At 51.2% G+C, this 19,837-nt stretch overlaps 1 long non-coding RNA gene across 1 annotated transcript; it reads left to right on the top strand.

The window, feature by feature from the left end:
* Positions 1–13,318: 13,318 nt before the first annotated feature.
* Positions 13,319–16,186, top strand: LOC309838209. Its single transcript, XR_014298331.1, has 4 exons — positions 13,319–13,403; positions 13,927–14,025; positions 14,481–14,579; positions 16,048–16,186. It is a non-coding gene; the product is annotated as an uncharacterized lncRNA (long non-coding RNA).
* Positions 16,187–19,837: the final 3,651 nt, after the last annotated feature.

Below are 19,837 nucleotides of genomic sequence, written 5' to 3' on the forward strand. Positions count from 1 at the left end.
GTGTGGGGGACCTATCTGAAGAGTGATATTCTCTGCTGTGGAAGGATCTTCTAGCCCCCGGCACTGCTTCTCTCACTCCCCTGAAAGGAGGCTCAGACGGCTAAGACAGTGAACATGCACACTCGCCTGTGCACCCCATGTCTCTTCCAGGGAGTGGGCGATGTGCCTGCAGTGTGCCCCATAAATACGTCAAGGTTGGCAAGCCGTGAACTTGGGTCTTTCTCTGTGTCTCTGCTCTGACTTCTCAGTCCTTGGGTTCCCCCAGGTTTGGAATGTCAGAAGGCCTCCTGGGAAGCCCAGGGCCTGTGCAGGAAGCAGAGTCATTTCTGTGACGCCCTTCCTCGATAGCTGGGCTAGCTGAGAGGGTCACAATGGTGCCTAATTATGGCTACCGGTGAAATGGGCTGACACGTTTAAAATGACGATCACTGGGCCCTCAAATGCTGACTGGTCCTCACTGTTGAGTTTGGGTCTGGAGCGGGGCAGCCTGAGTTTAAATCCTACCTCCGCTCTTACTGAGAGGCTGTGGGCAAATTATGTAATCTTTTTATTCATATGTATAAACTGTGATTAATAACGGACTGGTTGTGAGGTTTCTGTGAGGTTTAAATGAAATAACCGTAGTAAAGCACTCAGCACAGAGTAACTGCTCAGTTAACGCCAGCTCTACTCTTGCTGTTATATGATCAGTGCTTTATTCTTCCTCAGGGGTTTCTCATACATTAACTCACTCGGAAGTCTCCATGGCCCCAAAGGTTTGGCAGTTCAGGTGTTTCTAGCTCTTGTCAATGGTGCAAGAAGCTGAGGGGCAGGGAGACGTAAATGGCTTACTCAACATCGTCCACCCAATTTGTGGCTGATGTGGGACTGACAGGTCCCTGACTTCAGGCAGTCCATCTCCTCGACTGAAATGCCCCTGGACCTCCTGTCGGGAGAGAAAAGGCCAAATCTGGAACCATCTGGCCGGGCCTGGTCTGCTGTGGCCTTGCCAGAAGGAAGCAGTTGCCTGTTAACTCCTTGGGACCCAGCTAACTGGTCTACCAACCAACCCCTTCTGCCAGTGGTGGCTCCACGGAGGGCTGGCCCAGCGGGGCAGTAGACGTGAAAGTTCTGCTCTCCGGTTCCACAGTCATAAATTCCAATTGGCTTCTGGGGTGTTGCTGATTCACCCTCAATAGTGGGGTGAATCGCTAGGCTTGGGGGCAGGAGGAAGGGGAAGGCTGGAAGCGTGGGAGGGTCATCCTCCAGTCTTCTGACTCCATGCTCTTTTCTGTTTAGAGAGAAAGAACCGCTGAAGTAAGCCCTCGCCTCTTCAGGAGGAGCTCCGCGCCAGGGCCAGGGATCAGCTGGCAGGTAGGGCAGGGGCTGCAGCCTGGAGGAGAGAGGGCAGGGCTGGGGACAAGAAAGGAAGAATACAGAGCACGCAAGGCCTGGCCATGTGGGAGCAGAGCAGGCTGTCTTCAGCTCTGTGGTCACGATGGAGGTTAAGGGTAGGAGGGTGGACTCCTTCCGTCGGCTCCTACTTTGAGCCTGTTATGTTCCAGGCCACAGGGCAAGGGTTAGTTTTAAGAGAACTACGTGTGGTCTCAACAGCATTTTCTAGGCCTGGGGATGGTGGTCCTGCTGGGGGCCTGAGGGCTGTCTAGAGGACTTCTCAGGGAGAGGCAGTGCTCTGGGATGCCCACTCTGAAATACAAGGCCCCGCTCTGGGGTGGGAGAGAGAGCCGACCCGGCTTGGTTTTCTCTTTCAGCTCACGTCCTGGTGTGCCCCCCACCCCCGAAGGACACCGTGGTGGAAGGAGCTGCAGGAGGGAGACTAGGGAAAGCAGCCATTGAGAAGGTAGACTCCCCTTTTCGGCCCCCAGACCCACCAGTCTGCGCTTCCCCCAAGGCCCTGGCTCTGGGGCTTCTGAAGCTGGGCCTGGCCGGGCAGGCGGGAGGGGCAGAGGTGCTCAAGCTCTGGGACAGGCTCCCTTCCTCTGAGGAGGCCCAGAGAGAGGGACTCAGTGGGGTCCCCCCATTTAACTCGGGGGCAACCCCTGCCTCCCGGGGCTAGAGGAGGGAACAAGTGGGGGGCAAGGAGACTCCAGAACTGAGGGACAGAGATGGTTCACATTCACAAAGGAAGGGCTGCCCTTTCACCCTCCTCTGAACCCTCGCAACAACCCACGGAGGCTGGTCATGTTATTGTCCACGGTTTAGAAATGAGGAAACTCACAGAGAGCTTTGCTGATTTGCCCAGCGTCACCCAGCTAGTAAGTGGAAGACCCCAGGCTCACAGGCAGGTTGCAGAGCCCATGCTCTTCACGCCCACAGCGCAGGCCTCCCTGAAGCCGCCTGCAAGTCTGCAGCTGCTCAGTGGAAGACGCGGTTTTACTGGCCTGGCCGCCCATCTTTGGCAGCTCAGCTTGTCCAGGGCTGTGTGGTGTCACTTTGCGATGGTGGCACTCACTTCCTATGACATTTGCCTCTCCCTGGTCCCCAGAGGTCACCCTGCCACTGGCTGCTCTGCTGAAATGATCAATAGGAAATGCCGTTCGGATCTGTGACATGTCTGCCTACAGCTGGATGGAAGCAACTCACAGCTTGTCCTCGGAGTGTGTCTTCTGCGTGTGTGTGTGTGTGCACGCGTGCCCGTGTCCCAAATGGGCAGTAGCATGTGGGAAGGGAAAAAGCATGACACTTGCTTCCGTCAATCTGCTGACTGCTCGGTAACAGCGGTGGCCTCCTTTGCCCCCAGCTGCTCTGCCCTTTCTCTCTCTTTACCATCCTGCCTGATCCTGAGCAGACAGAAAAGCAGATTTCCGCTTCTGCTCCCTGCGGTCCAGGCGCAGACCCTGCAGGCTGCTGCTGCCAGCTGCCTTGCAGCCATTCGTCTTCCAAAGCCCCCCAGACTCCCCCCACGTGCATCTCACCTCCCCATCCAGCCCCCATTGCCCATCCAGCAACAAGGTCTCTGCCCGGCTGGGCCCCGCCCCTGACTTTCAGGAAAGAGGAGCTGGGGGAGTTCTCTAGACAGCAGGAAAGGGTGAGGTGCAGCCGACTGGACTCGGGGAACCCACTCTGAAGTGATGGGGAGTTGGGGGGGCTGCTGCAGGGAGCCTGGCGGTTCTGTGGGAGCCTCACAAAGTAGGGCAGGGCGGAGGCAGGGGAAGGGTCTCATCAGGGGAAGGAGCTGCACCCCTGACGCGGGCCACGAGTTCGTGACCACCTGTCTCAGCTCCTGTCAGCATGTCTTTCTCCCTGGGAGGCATCAGTCTTCCTGGTGACAGGACTCTCAGGCTGAGGGCCGGAGCGCACTGCTCTGGGACCCAGTCTGTACTCCGTGATCCAATGTATGCATCCATTCTCTAATCTACTTGCCATATTCCTGTCACTTCATCCTTGCCTCCGCTCTCTGCCATTTTCAAGTTGCCTGTCTCCTTCCACTGGGCTTAGGAATTGTCAGACCAAGGTCGCCTAGCGGCACCGGGGCTGGCTCACGGCCCAGACGCACATCCACAAAGTGACACCCCTTTGCAGCCCTGTTCTAAGAGCCTGCTCAGGAGATGAAGGCTCCTCTGGGGACTGGTTCCAGATGGAGGGAGGGAAAGCAAGAGGAAGGGGCTGCTGGAGGTGGGGGGATGTGTCTGCCTGGGCTTGGAGGCTGCCCAGGCCCTGGCAGCCGGGGTGCCATGTGGGCTGGGCGGGAGGGGCTCTCTCCCCCAGGGAGCAGGCTGGCTTCGGTGGGAGCAGATTGTGTTTACACCTTCCCCACACGCCCGGCCCACGCTCGCCTCTTCTTCTCAGGGCTCTCCCACCCCTGGGCTCTCTGCACAGTCTGCACATTGGCAGCTTCTGCTGCAGAGAGTTGCCACCCTCGGCCTAGAGAGCCTCTACGGGAGGCTGCCCGGGACCGAGGCGCCCCTTCCTCGGCCCACCATCTCCTGTCACAGCAGCTGGTAGGAAGCCCATGCTGGGGTGGACCCAATGTTCCCAAAAGGCTGAGTCCTTCTCCCCTCCCATTTCCTTGGAAAGAGCCGCTGCTTGGAAATGGGAGCAGGAAAGTTCAGGGGCTTGGTAGACTGACCATAACAGGAGGGGGGGATTAAGGGCAACTCGAGAGACAGAGCTGGGTCACTCCTGGTCCGGGGTGTGGGCTCTTATGAAATGATGATAAAGGATCTGAGAGGGAGGAGCCCCGAGTCAGGGCACCGGGTTGAAATCTTGACGCCGCCACCACGTCCTACCTCTGTGGCCTTGGGTAGGTTACTGAACGTCTCTATGCCTCAGTTTCCTCATCTATAAGATGGAGATAACAGTAAACCTTCCCACAGGATTATTGTAGTGTTAAATTAGATAATGCGTGTCAAGGGCTTACCATGTTTAGTGAGTGTTCAGTATAGGTAAGCTAGTGTAATTGTGTTTATAAACTGTCAATTACTGAACAGTTAGTCATTTCAGAACAGTTAGTAGGTTCAGAACAGCTAGAGTCCCTCACCCCCTCCCCACAGCCCTTCCTGGCCTGTCTTTCCACATACACACCAGCTGGGCAACGGGCAACCCTGAAACAAATGAGAGGAGAGCAGAAGGTGGAACTTCTGGGTGGGGGCCACCTAGTAAGACCCAGTACCCAGTGAGATGGTACCAGAGTGCACCACTGTTGCTTCTCGGTATCTAGAACCCTGTCCCAACCTCCAGTGGGAGGGTCCTGGCCTGGATACCTTCCCCGCAACGGGCTCTGCTTCTCCGAATGAATCTCAGCTCCCAGAGAAGACAGGAGGTGGTTGTCCTGATTCTTTTCCATCCTCCGTCTGAATGCTAATCTCCCTACTGATGGGAGCCTGAGTGACAGGGAAAAGGCTGCTCGGAGCTGCAGGGTGGCCGAGGGCAGCAGCCGGGAGCGAGCGGGGAGGTGCTGTCTGCTACTTCTGTGGCTGCAGCTCAGGGCCGCTGCCAGTCTCTCCTGGAGATTGGGACACGACCAGAGAGCTAATGAGGTGCCAGGGGTGGGGCGGGGGAGCAAGGGAAGCAGCTGCCACAGCTGCCTGGCATCACCCTAGGGTGCAGATGCAACCGGGGAGAGTACCCGCCCATCCCAAACGTGTGACCGAGTGTCTACAGGCACGATAGTCCTGGGCAGGGGCAGAGAGCACAGGCCCCGGTCCTAGACTAGGGGGCACAGCGCCTATTGGAGGCCGGCACAATGGCGCAGCACAACAGCAGGGGACCCGACTGGTTCCCCCAGGCTCCCAGGACCCCTCTGCAGGGCCCTCACTGTTAGGAAGAAGCCCAAGACCTTGAGATAGAGGCAGTAATGCTTCTCTGTGAGCCTCAAAAGAAGGAGAGTAGCCAAGTGGCTCATATTAAGGTTTACTTGACTATCATGATGATGATACCACTCATATTATTAATACTGGCTAATAGGTCTCAGACACTTACTCCGTGCTAGGCGCTGTACCAAGAGCTTTATTCATAAGCATCGTCTCACTTATGAGGCAGGAACTGCTGTTAACCTCATTTACCCAATACGGAAAGTGAGGTTCACAGAACCCACTCAAGGTCACGCGCAGCTGGTGGCAAAGCCAGGACCTGTGCCTGGGCAACACTGATGCCCAAGCTTGTGAGGCTGTCGGGCGAGGAAGGAACAGTCTAGAGCGGGGCCTGTGAGGAAAGCCTGGGGTGACCGTCCTCCAGGCACAAGGCATGAGAGCTGCGGCCTCACCCCAGCAGTGCCTTTGCAGGTGGGCCAGGCGGGGTTTGCCAGGGTGATTCACATGCTCTCTCTTCAGGAACCTGGGGTTCAAGGGCAGACCAGACTCTGGGTCGCGAAAGGCCAGTCCTTGTCTACCAGCTGAGGGGAAGGAGGAGAGTGGCCCCTCCAGGATCTGTCATCCCCTTCAGGGAGGAAGCAGTGGCCACCGGCAGGGGTGACGGACGGCGAGGCCAGCACTGAGAGCCACTGCCACTGCCATTCTGCTACCTCCTTCAACCAGGGCAGAGCCCCTGGGAGGGAGACGATGGCAGCCAGCGGCCCGGCTGGAGGCGGAGCTAGAGGAGCGGGGAGCTGTTTGTTTTTGCAGGGGGAGGGCGCAGGGCATGTGGACCAAGGAGGTAGCTTCAAGAGGGATCCACGGACAAACTGGAAACAAGTCCTGGAACTTTAGAAGTGCAGACCCTCTCTGTGGAATGCACATGCCCCCTAGTGGGGACTAAGCCTAGAGGGCGGAGAGAAAATTAAAAGAGTTACAGATGACCATGACCTACGAGCCTGGGTAGGAATGGCCAGTCCTATCCTTCTGTGAACACACACACGCCCACATAACATCACACGCAGAAGCCAGCTAAACTAAGTATTAGAGGAAACTATTCCATTTATTCACTTGCTCCTATCTGACAAGCACGTATTGGGAGCCTACAATGTACAAATCCTGTGTGAGGTGCTGGGAATGAGACAGCGATAAGAGGCAGTGCCTGCCCTGCTGGTTAGTACAAGACCAAGATCCTGGCCTGGGAGGTCCAGTCCTGCCAGCCCAGCCACTGCCTGGTCACTTGACCTTTCCTTCTCTGGACCTCAATCTCCCCATTTAATAGGCATGTGTTGAACCCAGGTGGGCTGGCGCTGGGGACGTAAAGGACTAGTGACCATCCTCAGGAAAAGAACTGTCTACTAAGATGCAGGGGATGGACCAGATGACCTCTGGGGGCTCCACAGCTTCTCCCAATCAAAAGAGACTCTGGGGCTTCCCTGGTGGAGCAGTGGTTGAGAGTCCGCCTGCCGATGCAGGGGACGCAGGTTCGTGCCCCAGTCCGGAAAGATCCCACATGCCGCGGAGCGGCTGGGCCCGTGAGCCATGGCCACTGAGCCTGCGCGTCCGGAGCCTGTGCTCCACAACGGGAGAGGCCACAAGAGTGAGAGGCCCACGTACCGCAAAAAAAAAAAAAAAAGAGAGAGACTCTGGTGGACTGTGTCTGGAGGTGCTAACAAGGGCTCGCTCACTCAACAGACATTCACGGAGTGTCTGTGTGCCAGGCACTGTGGATGCAGAAATGAATTAAGACTTCCTGCCACAAACAACCAGAAAACTGAGCAAAATATAAGAAACAGACACTTGACAATGCACAGCACACAGGACGGTGACCTCATGATTGCCTCAGCGTCTGCCTCAGACAGCTCCCTGCCTGCGGCGCGGGGAGGGCAGACCACGCAGACCACGGTGGTCTCACTAGGATGAGGAGACATGATGAGAGTTCAAGACGGTGCTGGGTGGGGGGCTTTGCAAAGGACATACATACAGATCAATGAGATCCAAAGACAGGACAAAGGTGATTCAGTGGAGCAAGGAAAATCCTTTCAATAGAATACAGAAAGCACTAACCATAAAAGCAAAATGGATAAACTGGACTTGATCAAAACTGGAAAGACTGGGAGATAATATCTCCCAAGCAAGTATCTGAGAAAGGACCTGTATCCAGAATATATAAAGAACTTTCACAACTCAATAAGAAGATAGGCCTATACAAAAAGGGAGGGTTTTAACAGACACTTCACAAAAAAGTATACATAGGGCCAACAAACACACAGAAAGATGCTCAGCGTGATAGTCAACGGGGAAATGCACGTTAAAACCACAATGAGACATTATGACACACCTACCAGAATGGCTTAAAGACTGACCATAACAGGTGTTGGTAAGGGTGTGGAGCAAGTGTAACTCTGTAATATGTTGCTGGGGGAGTGTAAGCATCACAAAGCACTTGGGAAACCCGTTTGACAGTTTCCCCTGCAGTTATCTAAGAGGGATGAAAACTTATGTCCACAAAAAGGTGTGTACAAAAACATTCATTGCAGCTTTATTCATCATAGCTCCAAACTGGAAACAGCCCAAAGGTCCACCAACATGCACGGGAATAAAAATGTTGTGGTGCATTCATACAATGGAATGATATTCAGTAATTAAAAAGGAAATGAACTACTGATCTAAGCCACAACACGGGTAATTGAGAGAAGCCAGACACAGAAGAGCACCTACGGTATGACTCCATTTATATGAAATTCTGGAACAGGGAAAACTAATCTCTAGTGACAGAAAGCAGACCAGTGGTTGTCTGGGGCCGGGGCTGTATGGAGACCTGACTGTAAAAGGGTGTGAAGGGGATCTCCGGGCGATGAAAATGTTCTCAATTGTGATGGGGTCGTGGCTGCATAGGTGTATTCCTTATTGGACTACTGCACTGTACATTTTAAATGGATGCATTTTATTGTATGTAAATTACACCTCAAAAAAGATGACTTAAAGAGTTTCAAAAAAAAAAAACCAAAAAAAACAAGAACGAAGACTTGATTCTTGCCTTGCTGTCTAGTAGAAAAGCCAGACACGAAAACAAATAATCATAAAACAGTGAGCATTAAAAGAAGTATGTACGTTCACATGATAAGAGTGCCGCTTACTGAGTGCTTCCCTCGTGCCCGGGCGTGCTAGATACTCTTTGCGTGCACAGTCCTAAGACCGTCGTGTGGGGTTTGGGAGAGCCTCTGCCTCCTCCTGTTGCAGATAAGGAACTTTAGAGAGAGGTGAAGTCATCTGCTTGGGGTTACTCAGCTCGAATCAGCAGAGCGTGTGCTGAAACAGCCTGCTGTGGACGCTGAGGAAAGAGCTAGGGGACTGCTTGAGCACCTCAGGTAAGATTTCTCAAGGGGGTACTGAAGCATGAGTTGGGATTTGCTACGCAGAGGGAAGGATGAAGGGAAGGAAGTGTCAACGCAAAGGAAACAAACAGCATGAGCAAAGGTGCTGCAGCAGTTGTGAGAAGGCAGGGTTTCTGGGAAGGAGAGATGTGTCCAGAAAACAGCAGAAGAGGTCAATGGGATATTACTTATTCTTCAAATTCACTTTTTTAAAAACCCATTAAGTAATAATTTTATGAGAGGCAACAGATGTTCCGAGCAGGCGAGTGAAGTGTGTGCTATTGGTCAACACAGGAAAGAATCCACCGCAACCCAAGGTCATCCATTCTCAATAATTAGGGTTCGTGTTGTTCTGTTTCTTCTCCTCCAGGAAGTTAAAGCTATGTTCAATGGTCCCAGATCCTGAACAGGATTTGTGGCCCTGTTTCACAGTCCTGAGAAACTGAAGGGAAAACATCCTCTATGCTTTTATGATGGGCTTTCTAGCTGGATGAATTAAAATCGCCAGAGTTAACAAAACATGATCCACTGTCATAGCGTATTTTTCCAGGAAATCCAGCACAGCAGTTAAAACCATAGGTTTGGAGGCTAGATTGAGTTCTCAGTGCCCCTACTTACTAATGACTTTCATCTTTCTGCACTTTGGCTGCAAAATGGGAGGATAATGACAGGGCTGTTGTGAGAGTCAAATGAGATAGCAAACTGAAGGTGCTTAGAATCGTCAAGTTTTATACATTAAATATGGGCAGCTTTTTGTATGTCACTCAGATCTCAATAAAGTGGTTTTTTAAAAAAGGTGTTTAGAGTAGTGCCTGGCACGGAGTCAACACTAGACACCAGCTGTTATTTTTTTTCAGGATGGTAATTTGAGTGTGTCAGTTTGTCTTTATTTTACCACGATCCATCCTTCCAGAGAATAATCATTAAAAAAAAAATTTCGGAAAATGTCGATCATATCATTTAGGATGATTTTGATTCTTTTTTTGGCTGAGTTGGGTCTTTGTTGCTGCGTGCGGCTTTCTCTAGTTGCAGCGAGCAGGGGCTACTCTTTGTTGCGGTGTGCAGGCTTCTCATTGCGATGGCTTCTCTTGTTGCGGAGCATGGGCTCTAGGCGCACGGGCTTCAGTAGTTGTGGCACGCGGGCTCAGTAGTTGTGGCGCACGGGCTTAGTTGCTCCGTGGCATGTGGGATCTTCCCGGACCAGGTCTCGAACCCCTGTCCCCTGCACTGGCAGGCGGATTCTTTTTTTTTTTTTGGTGGTACGCGGGCCTCTCACTGTTGTGGCCTCTCCTACTGTGGAGCACAGGCTCCGGACGCGCAGGCTCAGTGGCCATGGCTCACGGGCCCAGCCACTCCGCAGCATGTGGGATCTTCCCGGACCGGGGCATGAACCCGTGTCCCCTGCATCGGCAGGCAGACTCTCAACCACTGTGCCACCAGGGAAGACCTGGCAGGCGGATTCTTACCCTCTGTGCCACCAGGGAAGCCCAGGATGATTTTGGTTCTAACAGAACACCCAACTTGAGATGGCTTAAACACCACGGTGGTTTCTTTCTTAAATCTCACACTCTGTACTTCACTGAAACTAAGATGCCGTTGCTCAAAAGATGCCTCCCACATTCAGAAATACTAACATGTAAAAATACGTGTCTCTGAATCAAACAAAAGGTCTGAAGGCAGGGGGTTTGGGGACTGGTTTCTCCAGCAGTTCAAAAGCATCTTCAAGGGTTCATGCTCTTTTCTCCTCTCTGCCACCACAGACCTTCCGCTCTTGCTGGGAAACGGGTGTCACGGATACAAGATGGCTTCGGTGCTCTCAGGCATCTCCTCACGATGTCCCAAAGCCGGAAGAGAGGCTACTGTTTTTAAAAACTAGAAAACGTTCCCAAACCTGGCAGAACTGCACCGCAGACCCTTTCCTGAAACAATTCCTGGCAAAGGGAATAGCTTTCTATGGCCGAGATGCACTCCTTTGGGCAGGGCAGGGGCTTGCTCAGTAGCTCTGCTGTTTGTAAGACAGAGGAAGGACAGCTGCAGGACTAGGAGTGCCTGCCACACGGGTGAACTTCCCGGGATATCACTGGTGCATCTGCTCCCAGTTAAGCAGCCAGCTGCTTGGGATATACCTACCCTCCTCATGCTTTTACTAATAAAATTAAAGATTCCTTTTCAGGTTAAGAAATTCACCTCAATATTTAAAGACTCTGTTTTCTATATGTGGGTTTCGGATACCATGTCTTAAATCCTAGCAGTGACTGGAACTCAGTGAGCTGACCGCTTGAGCACAGCAGGCCAGCTGACCAGATTTCCCCTTTGCACTCAGAGTCGAGGTCCCTTGAACGGCCCTGGGGACTCTTGCCCTGTTCAGCTTGCGATCTACTTCTGTCACTTATCACTAGACTGTGTGACTCTTTCCATGTAATAAATAGAGGTCTACGCCGGCCTTGAAAAATGTAAAACTCAAACGTCCTAGACCTCACCAGCAACGAGTACAAATGAAGGCACACTGGCCTCGGCATTTCGGTCTCAACAGCTCTGAGCCCTTGCCAGCTCATTCAGGAATTCTGGTGCATTCTTTGAAGTCTTTCTCAGTTATTTCTGGATTGCCTAAGCAGTGCACCTGACGTGTGCTCAGACGCAGGCCTCTCATTGCATTTTGCTCCGGCCGCTTGGCCACAGCCCAGCAGCCCGTGACACCGCCATCCGCCGTGAGCCTGTTGCTGCTCCACCTAGTGCCCTGTCAGGTGTGAAAGCTACACTGTGGCCTCTGGCACAGTGGCCCTTCTCGAGCTGCGACAAATGGCCCTCACTGCACACTGGGTGGCAATTAGTCTGGGACCCAAAACAGACCTGCCAGGGCCCAGAGCCTCTGCCTTTCACTGATCAGCTCCTGCAGGCTCTCACCCTCACTCTTCCTGCCAGAAAGTGGCTCGAAACAGTGCAACAGGTGCCCATCATTCTCCCCCAGTTTCCTCCCTAACCACCCATGCAAACACACAAAATCCCTCTTCCTTCCCCTTCCCCCCAAACCAAAAACCCTTATATATAAGATCCATTTATATATATACACACACGGTGCAGTATAACTTTGTGGTGAAAGCACAGACTCTGCAGGCTGGGATCAAACCCTGACACCACCAGTTACTAGTTGTGTGAACTGGAGCAAGTTACATCATCTCTCAATGCTTCTGTTTCCTCATCTGTAAAAAGGGGGTAGCGATAATACACTGCACTGTGCAGTGGTGAGGATTAAACGAATTAATATCCGTAAAGTACTCAAGGAGTGAGTGGCATACAGTAAGTGCTATGAAGTGTTAGCTATCATCATTGTTTTGCCTGCAGATCACCTGCCCACACAAGCAGTTTTTGGCAAATGCCGCACTTAGGGTTTGAGACGAAAGGAATTTAGTTTGCAGGGAGAGACCCCATTCTTTCTTTCGGTATTATACAAAATAATCTGTCTTCAAGGGTAAGATAGAGAAACGTAAGGGCCAATTTCACACGATAGAAGCTATTGCTAAGTTAATGATTATATTTGTGAAGTACTTACTGTGAGCAGAGGCAGTGGAATACCAACTAGGCCTGTGAGGAAATTAAAAAGAAAAAACAAATTAAAATAGACTTCTGCCTTGAAGAGCTCACAGTCCAATTGAGGGAGGCGAACATTAACAAATGTGGTAACTTGAAAATAAGTACCCACAGTGTATTACCACATACAGAACAATTTAATCCAGACTAAATGCCACTGAGATCATTGCTGAGGGCTGATGAGCATGGGGAGAAGGTAATACAGAACAGGCTTCGTGGTCTTGCAAGTTTAAACCAATTTCCAAATAGGTGTAAACTCTGGCTCTGATTCTAGTTGTTGTTTTGCCCTTTTGTTATTTCAAAACTGAAGCCGGGGTGATTACCTGAAAATCAACACTCAGGAATAGCAGAGGGCATTACACTATTCTCAGTTCTTTTCGTAATTTGATTATTTTTCCTTGTCGGAATTAAAGCCGCGCCCCGGCGGGGCGGCGGGGCGGCGGGACCTGAGGCGCGGGGATAAGCCCCCGGGTTCAGGGTAATTTAGAGCCCGGCCCAGCCCGTCGCTCTCGGGCGCCCTCTGCCGGCCGCGCCCGTGCCCCACTGCTCTCGCCCCAATTAAGAGCAACTGAGTGGGACGTCGAACAATTTTCCGGGAATCTCCCTCCTCTTCGCTAACGCAGCCAACCACCCCAGACGAACTCGCCCCGCCCCAAATAAAATCCGCACAGCAATTAAGAACGAAATCCGGCAGGGCCTCAGTTCCCTCAACCGTTCCTCTCGTGAAGTCCCCTCGAGTTTTCTGAGACCTCCACCGCCCACCCAGTCTCGGCCAGGGACACCCTGTTCACTCAATAGATAAATGGCTTTGTGGACCAGGCGACAGTCCACCTTCGTTTTCTAACGGCCGTGGTTCTATACAGAGCAGGCCTCTCACCCCAGGCTCTCTACTGTCCCTGGCGGCGGGCACCATCTAATCCCGGGTCCAGAGCCGCGCTGAGGACGCGGCTGCCCCGCAGCGGCGGCTGTTTGCACTACATTTCCCATCAGCCTTTTCTCAACAGCGCGAGAGTTCCGGCGAGACTGCCGCGAAGACTTGCGCGCAGGCGCGGCCTTTCTCTCTTTTCGGCGTCGGTCTCGTGGCGGGAAGTCATGGCGGCCTCAGGCTGGTCCGAGCTAGGCCGGCAACCTCGGACCTTTGGCGGCGGTTAAGGCTGCGGAGGTGGGAAAACGGGGTCTTTCTTGACACGGCGCTAGCACACTCGGCCGCCCCCTCCTCGAAGGAGAAATGGTGACTCTTAAGCCTGGTCTCGCCCCCAGTAGGGTGGTTGGGAGGATTCGCTGAGATAACTGGGGAAACGCTTTCCAAAGGGCGCGAGTGTTCATTAGTGAGCGGGGAGAGCCCAAGCCCACCTTGGCGTCGGAGCGGCCCTCCTGGGGGAGAGCGGCCCTTCCGTATTGCGCAACCCCCGCGCCCCCCTCCCCGGCTTTGCAGACACCCATGTGCTGAGCTCGCAGCCCCGCGGCCTTGGCAGGTCCCCAGGTCTTTACACGGAGCAGGCGGACAGGGACGGTTCTCGGTTCACTTCAGGGGTGTTAGCGGCTGAACGGCCCCAGTTTTTACGTAACTCCAAAGATGGTAATTAGGAGGATGGTGGACTTTGTTTGGAAAGCCGTAGGCCGTAGTTTTACAACGACCCTTAACACGCTCACGTTTTCGTTCCCCACAGGCCTTTGTTTGGCAACTGCAGAGATGGTGAGAAGCCGACGTGCACGTTGAAGCTTAACACCAGCGAATGGAACCCTGAAATGAGTAAGAATGGATGCAGGTAAGACCTGGGGGGGCACCAGAAGTGAGAAGGGGGAGGTGGTGTGAAGGCCTACCGCATACCGCGCCCTCACGCTCTGGTCTCAATTCTGAAGTTCGGCTCTGTGAATCCGGGTGGACCCAGAGGTCCCGTCAGGGTCCTGCCTAGAATCCAGAAGTGAGGATGGCCTGAGCCAGTGTAATCGGGGCCACTAGGTGTCACTGAAATGAAAGTGGATGCCGCTGCATACAGGGGTGAAAGGAAGACTTGGAAAATGAGCTTTGCTTGGCTGGGATTTAGAAATGTTTTGTCACTGGTTGAGCTGAGGTTGGTTTGAAGTTATCCCTGTCTGAAAGGACATCTTTTGTGAGGAGTTCTGACTCGCTTAGGTTCAGCTTTTTTAAACACCATCGAGAATCAATACCTTAAGTTGGTTTCTGTTAGAATGAAGTGTGTTATCCGTATTTCTCTTTTAGATTAAAGATGTTGGCTGTGGACTTGGAAAAAAGTCACATGAAAACCATCGTTCAAAGATACTGAGTGTAAGGATCTTTGTGATGAAATTTCTATGAATGGTAAGATTTTTAGCTCTTTCACAGAATTGCATAGGTTATGATCCCTTTAAGTGTTGGTCAGTTAGATTCTGAGATGTGTGGGTCTTCCAGGATTATTAGTGGCTGGATAAGAGAAGTGGTATGGAACTCTTTGCTAGACCCCTGCCAAGCAGCCTCACAGTGTTTGTTACAACCCGACATGAGGTAGATATTTTCCCTGAGTTGCTACTGAGTAAGTAAACCGAGACAATGAGTTCACTCACGCATAGTACGCGGCTAGGTGTTTTTTTGTTTTGTTTTTAAAGAACCATAAAGATATAGCTAATTGATTTTGGGAGGTGGCGGGGTGTTATTATTACTATTAAGCTTTTTTTTTAATTTAGAAAATGTCACTGATGTAATATTGTCAGTTGTAAAGAGGTGTGTCTCAACCAGATTGTAACAAAATTACCACAGCTTGTTCCAAAAGAAACTATTAAGCTTTATTGAGGTGTTAGTTGAACAACTAGTTACTGAGTTAGGCCAGTGGTTCTCAGCTTGGGGTCGGGGTGCGCTGGGACGCAGTAAGTACCCCGAAGTACCCTGCAGTGCGCAAGACAGCCCCCACGACAAAGAGCTACCCACCCAAAGCGTCGGTAGGTTGAAATCCCGTGTTAGACTAACTTGAGAGATCTAGACTCCAGTCTCAGCCTGTTACCAGGTTGACCGCACCAGAGCCTTATTTCTTCAGTTTGTAAAAACAGGAATGGTGCTTCTCAAACCTGGCTGTGCACCTACAGAGGTTTGAAGTAGTATACATGTTCTGGACCCCACCTCTGGCCGTGATGAGATGGCTCTGGTTTAAGAGCGGGTACGGAGGAACAGTTAGATGATCTGATCTACTTTTAGCTCAGGGATTTTTATGACAGCAAGATTATAGTACTGGCTGTTTTTAAGTAGCTCTCAGGGCAGATCTATAATCCCTGTCTTAAAGCACTGAAAGCCACATGGTTGTTCTGCAGTATTGTTTTGCACACAGAGGTGAGTGAAGGAGAAATGACCTTGTTTGATGTCGATTCCTCTTGGCATCAGGTACCCTTTGTGCAGCTGGCCTTCAGTGGTCTGGCTGAAAGGAGTAATCCGCACTGTCTCAGGCATTTTACTGACACCAGAAAGATGCTGGAATGTATATACCACACTTCGCTGCTAGACACTTTGTGCTAAGGGAGACCCTGGCTTTAAAAGGACAGGAACTGTCAGCGTGTCGGGTCTGGGATGCTGGGTGCAGCTAGGCACAGTGCTGCGGGCTGGCTGAGGGGTGGGAGCTGAGTCCATGATGATGTGAAGTTATCCCTGTCTGAAGGCAAAGAAGGGTCTTTCTGTGTGGAATTTGTATATCTGAGACTCAGTTTCCCAAGTTTTTTTAATGCCTGATTTAAAAGTGAGCTACCTGAGAGAGATTGTGTATATCTTCTTGAATAGGTTTTTCTTTGCAATTTCTCCTCGCCAGGTACAGTCTCAGCCTCAGTTTGAGGCCGAAAAGGATGCTCCAGAACAAGACACTAACTAGCAGCAGTGCCGTTTCCGCTGCCCTGGACCCGAGGCGGAATTTCTCTCGTGTGTGTAATGGAGAAGATCTTTGGAACAGGCTTGGGGGGAGTGTTCTTTTTGCTTCCCCTGTCCTGGCCTTTGAGTTGTGCTGAGTGGCAGGGAGACTTTGACTTAGGTTTGTCTTCTTCGCCGGGTGTCTGCAGTGAGTGAGACAGAATTGAACTGCTTTGCCTGAAGCAGGTGAAACGATGATTCTTCTCGTGTCTGTGAGCTTTCTCTTTCTTCTTACGTGTCCCAAAGAAGCCCCACAAGCCTATGATGGTTAGTTATCCCCGTCTGAAAATCTCAACTGAGGGAAAACCATCTGTTCTGAGGCTTAAGGGGCTGGCCCTGTGCTCTTAAAAGAAGTTCAGGCTCTAAGGGATCGAATTGAATGGACTCCACAGGGAATTGTGCATACCCTGCCAAGACCCCAGTCCTAATGCATTCACTCCTCTGCAGCTTGAAAAGCAGTGGTGTGGCTGCCCTGTCACACTTTAGGCCCCTTGATTAATGGCTCTGAGGGCACAGGCTGTAAGAGGTGGCAGAAGTGGGCAAGTGGCCCAGATTTGGTTTATACTCTTATTGTGGAATGAAAGAGTGCTTGTCACATATTTCAAGAAAATGAATGTGCTGTTTGAAACAGACGGGAATGGCAGTTGTATGGCAGCTGTGGCAGTGAGAACACTTCAGGACTATCTGACCTCTTCCCCTTGCACCGTATCCTGACATTCAGGAAAGACGGTACAGTGGCACTAGCAGAGCGATTTGGTTTCCAGGTGCTTTGTTAACACCAGGGAGCTCTCCTGGTGTTCGCTCAGCTCTGTCTGAATGGCATGGCTGGCATGTGAGCAAGAGAGTAGCAGAGTGGAGCTGGGCTTTGTTCCCATTTAAATGCCAGGCTTGAACTGGACACAGATTGCCTTTCTTTTCTGTTGAAGTTGGGAGGTGTGTGCAGCTCTTTATACGTAAGGTCACATATTTGTTCGGTCACCAAGGAAGCTATATTTGGAGTGAGATTTAAAGAGCCTGAAAACCGGTCCAAGCAGCTTATAGCTGGGAGTAAAACAAAGCAAAAGGACGTGTTAGCAAGTGAGAAAGTCTACCTCCTGGGTTATACCCTGCTTCTGCGTGGACTTGACTGCTCTGTGGGACCCAAGTGAACCTGTAGGTTTGTTTCTGTTTCTGTTTTTTTTTTAAGTTGCGCCGCACAGCTTGTGGGATCTTAGTTCCTCAGCCAGGGGTTGACCCCTGGCCCTTGGCAGTGAGAGTGATGAGTCCTAACCGCTGGACTGCCAGGGAATTCCCGAACGTGTAGGTTTGACTCCAGAGGGTTGAATATAAATGTGGCCAGCACTTCATGGCCGCTCTTTACTGGTACTGGCCACTTGCCAGATTCTGCTTCCTCAGATCACAGTCTCCCAAAAAGGGGAGTCATCGGGAACCACCAGGCTGCACTGAATTGATCTGGTGGTGCCTTACACACACACACACATGCACGCACGTGCGTAATGACTGATTGCTCAGAGTTCCTCTAGGATCACCTTTTTTTCTCTAGTTTTTTCTTTAAATTTAACCTCAGTTTTGAGTCTCTTAGTTGGCTGCTGCATCAAATGATTCTTTGGTTTTTTTGTTTTTTGGGTTTTTTTGCGGTACGCGGGCCTCTCACTGTTGTGGCCTCTCCCGTTGCAGAGCACAGGCTCCGGATGCGTAGGCTCTGTGGCATGTGGGATCTTCCCGTACCGGGGCACGAACCCGCGTCCCCTGCATCGGCAGGTGGACTCTCAACCACTGCGCCACCAGGGAAGCCCGATTCTCTGGTTTTATAGGTTGCCTCCCAGTGATGCCAGATGGGATCAGCACAGCCCCAGGTGCTAGTTGCTAACGCCTATAAAATACCACCACCCCCTTCAAAGGAGAATCATTTAAGAGTTCTTTGGACTTCATCTTCAAAAGTAGCCAAAGAATTCAAGTGACAGGGTATCCCAGAAGTGAAATCCCAGTTAGTGAAATTAGGGTATAACTAAGAACATTCAGAATACTGCACACAGTTTAGGTGATCTTGGTATAGTGGCGGGACAGCAGTGATTACAAAATGAAAGTAATTAACATGTGCATGCTCTGTTGGGGAGACTAAAAGGAAAGAGGTGTTCAGCCCAGAAAGACATTTCTCAGTGGATTTCCTATGAAGTCAGTGTGTCTTGGGTATAACTTTGAAACAAATTTAAAAATTTTAAAACTGACTTACTAGCGTTTGTGGATTTCAGATTGAGACCCGTGTAAAAGCAGTGTTTTATTCTGTGACTCAGCATACTCTTTTATAAGTGAAAGTTTCAGAATAGTTGCGGGTAACAGGATGCAATCAGATGTTCTGGTGTTTATAAGTTTCCCACTAAATTGTTCTTATACCCCTCTAACCGGTTGACAGGTTTTGGTAACTACAGATGTGATGGGAATAGGGGAAAATAAAGTATGGATAAAAATGGGTCCAGGCACCGGGAAGCTGTGGTTTCCCAGTAGCGGCTGTAGTCATTAAAGCCTAAATGTCCTCTCGCTTAATCACGTCTCAATTTCTGAAGTAGCAGCATTTTGATTCACCCCTCTTGTTAGGTGTGCTGATAGGGTCGTCCCTGCAAAACCACAGGCCCAAGGGCCAGGTTTGGGCAGGGAGGCTCTTGCCTACCAGACCTGTGGAGACATCCCCCTGTCCCCTCCACTGCCTTGCGGGGTAGGGTGTAGCAACATCAGACTAGACATCAGGACAGTAAATCCCAGGGTTTGCTTCAGGGGTAGTATGGTGATAACTCAGTTGGTTTACACTTCTATAGAAGCCCATGTAATCTAAAATAAAACTGCCTATATCAAGTCAAATTATTGAAGCCATGACGTTTAGTGTCCGATAATGAGGGTTCATTACCCAGTAATGTCCTTTTGGTGACAAGGTGGTAATACATCTCCAACGGGACTTTAATCAGGGGCCAGTGACCTTCTGCATGGTTGACTCCCATCAAATTCCCGTGGTTCTTGGATTCTGAATTCTTTGTGCTAAACACCCTGCATGATATACTACTTTCCCCAACACACACAGACACAATGGTTATCCACCATTTATGCAGTTATCTAGTTCCAAATCACATTTATCGGGGCAGAAGTGAGTCGGTCCTGTTCTCAGAAAGGCTGTTCCGACATGGCCTTGAGTTGAACTGCTTTGGAGTTTGCGTGAAGCTGGACATGCTAGTGGGAGGATTTGGGCTGAGAAGCGTGCGTTTGCTTCTACTGCTGCTTGATCTTTGTTAACTGAGAGACCCTGAGCCGCTCCACTGACCTCCTAGTCACCTCGTGCCACTACTGTCTTGGGAACGCTCAGCTATGAAGGATGCCTACCTCACGCTGGTGAGGGGCAGTCTCACCTTGAGTGTTATCTTCGGTTTTAAAGACAAATCCAGCACAGAGCAGTCCGTTTTTTCTTGGCCAGGGTTGGGATGTCTGCCTCAGACCAGATGAGCTGAGGACAAGGTGGGGTGTCTCACAAAGAATAGGCTTCAGTGACAGTCACACATCCACTCGGTGTCCTCTGTAGGGAAGAAGCGGGGGGAGGGTCAAGGACAGTTGGAGCCCCTCTCAGGCTGAAAAGACCAGAAGGCAGCTTTGGCCACTTGAGGGGCCAAGGGCCTCAGCTCTGCAAAAACACAAAGGTCTTGGGTGCTTCA

Source organism: Grampus griseus (genome assembly GCF_964374135.1).
Source record: "Grampus griseus genome assembly, chromosome: 20".
In the NCBI taxonomy this organism is placed as follows: Eukaryota; Metazoa; Chordata; class Mammalia; order Artiodactyla; family Delphinidae; genus Grampus; species Grampus griseus.